Below are 3543 nucleotides of genomic sequence, written 5' to 3'. Positions count from 1 at the left end.
TGAACAGACCAATAACAAGCAGTGAGATTGAAAGAGTAATAAAAAAAGATTGCTGGGAGGCAGAGGTTGCAGTGAGCCGAGATCACGCCACTGCACTCCAGCCTGGGCAACAGAGTGAGACTCCATCAAAAAAAAAAAAAAAATTTCCTCTGGGTCTCTCAGGGGCATAGGGGACAAGGGGAAGGAGAGCATTAAGACAAATACCTAAAGCATGCGGGGCTTAAAACCTAGATGATGGGTTGATAGGTGCAGCAAACCACCATGGCACACGTATACCTATGTAACAAACCTGCACATTCTGCACAGGTATCCCAGAACTTAAAGTAAAAAAAAAAAAAAGTATTAGACATTAAAAACAAAATTGCCAACAAAAAGTCCAGGAGCAGATAGATTCACAGATGAATTCTATCAGACATCCAAGTAAGAACTGGTACCAATCCTATTGACACTATTCCACAAGAGAGAGAAAGAGGAAATCCTCCCTAAATTATTCTATGAGGCCAATATCACCCTAATATCAAAACCAGGAAAGGGCATAACAAGAAAAAAAGCTACAGACCAATATTCCTGATGAATATAGATGCAACATTCTTGACAAAATACTATCTAACAGAATCCAATAGCATATCAAAAAGATAATTCATGATTATGAAACCATGATCAAGTGAGTTTCGTATCAGGGATGCAGGGATGGTTTAACATACCCAAGTCAATAAATGTTGGCCGAGTGCAGTGGTTCACGCCTGTAATCCCAGCACTTTGGGAGGCTGAGGCAGGCTGATCACGAGGTAAGGAGATCGAGACCATCTGGCTAACATGGTGAAAACTCATCTCTACTAAAAATACAAAAAATTAGCTGGGAGTGGTGGCAGGCACCTGTAGTCCCAGCTACTTGGGAGGCTGAGCCAGGAGAATGTCATGAACACTGGAGGTGGAGCTCACAGTGAGCCAAGATCGTGCCGCTGCAGTCCAGCCTGGGCAACAGAGCAAGACTCTGTCTGAAAGAAAAAAACAAACAAAAAAACCCCCAAAAATCCCACAGTCATACACCACATAAACAGAATTAAAAACAAAAATCACATGATCATCTCAATAGATGCAGAGAAAGCGTTTGACAAAACCCAACATCCCTTTATGATTAAAACACTCAGCAAAATCAGCATAGAAGGGACATACTTTAATGTAATAAAAGTCATCTATGATAAACCCACTGCCAACATTATTCTGAATGGGGAAAAGTTGAAAGCATTCCCCCTGAGAACTAGAACAAGACAAGGATGCCCAATCTTACCTCTTCTATTCAACATAGTAGTGAAAGTCTTAGCCAGAGCAATCAGACAGAGAAAGAAATAAAGGGCATCCAAATCAGTAGAGGAAGTCAAACTTTCACTGTTTGCTGATAATGTGATCATTATCAGGATATACCTGGAATACTCTAAAGACACCTCCAAAAATCTCCAAGAACTGATAAATAAATTCAGCAAAGTTTCAGGATACAAAAGTAATATGCACAAATTAGTAGCTCTGCTATACACCAACAGTGACCAAGCTGAGAATCAAATCAATAACTCAATCTCTTTTACAATAGCTGCAAAAAAGTGAAATAAAATAAAATAGGAATATACTTAACAAGGGAGAAAAAAGATCTCTACAAAGAAAACTACAAAACACTGCTGAAAGAAATCATGCACAACACAAACAAGTGGAAACACATCCTATGCTCATGGATCGGTAGAATCAATATTGTAAAAATGACCATCTGCCAAAGCAATATATAAATTCAATACAATTCCCATCAAAATACCACCATCATTCTTCACAGAACTAGAAAAATATCATAAATTTCATATGGAACCAAAAAAGAGCCTGCATACCCAAAGCAAGACTAAGCAAAGAGAACAAATCTGGAAACACTACAGTACCCGACTTCAAACTATACTATAAGGCCATAGACACCAAAACAGCATGGTACTGGTGTGAAAATAGGCACATAGACCAATGGAACACGATAGAGAACTCAGAAATAAAGCCAAATACTTACAGCCAACTGATTTTCAACAAAGTAAACAAAAACATAAAGTGGGGAAAGGACACCCTATTCAACAAATGGTGCTAGGATAATTGGTTAGCCATATGTAAAATAATGAAACTGGATCCTCCTGTCTCACCTTATACAAAAATTACTCAAGATGGATCAAAGACTTAAATCTAAAAATTTAAACCCTAAAAATTCTAGAAGATAACATTAGAAAAACCCTTTTAGACATTGACTTAGGCAAAGACTTTATAACCAACAACCCAAAAGCAAATGCAACCAAAACAAAGACAAATAGATGGTACTTAATTAAACTAAAAGGCCTCTGCACAAGAAGCAATCAGCAGAGTAAACAGACAACCCACAAAGTGGGAGAAAATCTTTGTAATCTATACATTTGAAAAAATACTAATATCCAGAATTTACAAGGAACTCAAACAGTTCAACAAGAAAAAAAAACAAACAATCTCATCAAAAAGTGGACTAAGGACATGAATAGACAATTCTCAAAAGAAGACATACAAATTACTAACAAACATGAAAAAATGCTCAGCATCACTAACGATCAGGAAAATGCAAATTAAAACTACAATGTGATACCACCTTACTCCTACAAGAATGGCCATCATCAAAAAATAAAAAAATAATAGAAGTTGGTGTGGATGTGATGAAAAGGGAACACTTTTACACTGCTGGTGGGAAGGTAGACAAGTACAACCACTGTGGAAAAGTGTGGTGATTCCTTAAAGAACTGAAAGTAGAACTACCATTTGATCCAGCAATCCCACTACTGTGTATCTATCCAGAAGAAAAGAAATCATTATAGGAAAAAAGATACTTGCACACACATATGTATAGCAGCACAATCCACAATTGCAAAAATATAGAACCAGCCCAAATGCCCATCAGTCAACGAGAAGACAAAGAAATTGTGGTATATATATATGCCATGGAATACTACTCAGCCATAAAAAGGAACAAAATAATGGCATTCACAGTGACCTGTATAGAACTGGAAACCATTATTCTAAGTGAAGTAACTCAGGAATGGCAAACCAAACATCGTATGTTCTCACTAGTAAGTGGGAGCTAAGCTATGAGGATATAAAGGCATAAGAATGATACAGTGGGGCCTGGTATGGTGGCTCACGCCTGTAATCCCAGTAGTTTGGGAGGCCAAGGTGGGCAGATCACTTGAGGTCAGGAGTTTGAGACCAGCCTGACCAACATAGTGAAACCCTGTCTCTACTAAAAATACAAAAATTAGCCAGGCGTGGTCATGGACCCCTGTAGTCTCAGCTACTCGGGAGACTGAGGCCGAAGAATTGCTTGAACCCAGGAGGCGGAGGTTGCAGTGAGTGAAGACTGTGCTATTGCACTCCAGCCTGGGTGACAGAGCAAGACTCTGTCTCAAAAAAAAAAAAAAGACACAAAACAAAACAAAACAACAAAAAACAAAACCAAGAGTGACACAGTGGACTTTGGGGACTCGGTTGGGAACTCGGGGA

This window comes from Mandrillus leucophaeus, unplaced genomic scaffold (assembly GCF_000951045.1).
Source record: "Mandrillus leucophaeus isolate KB7577 unplaced genomic scaffold, Mleu.le_1.0 Scaffold217, whole genome shotgun sequence".
Lineage (NCBI taxonomy): Eukaryota > Metazoa > Chordata > Mammalia > Primates > Cercopithecidae > Mandrillus > Mandrillus leucophaeus.
The sequence above is the reverse complement of the archived record's forward strand: the minus strand, read 5'-3'. Positions refer to the sequence as shown.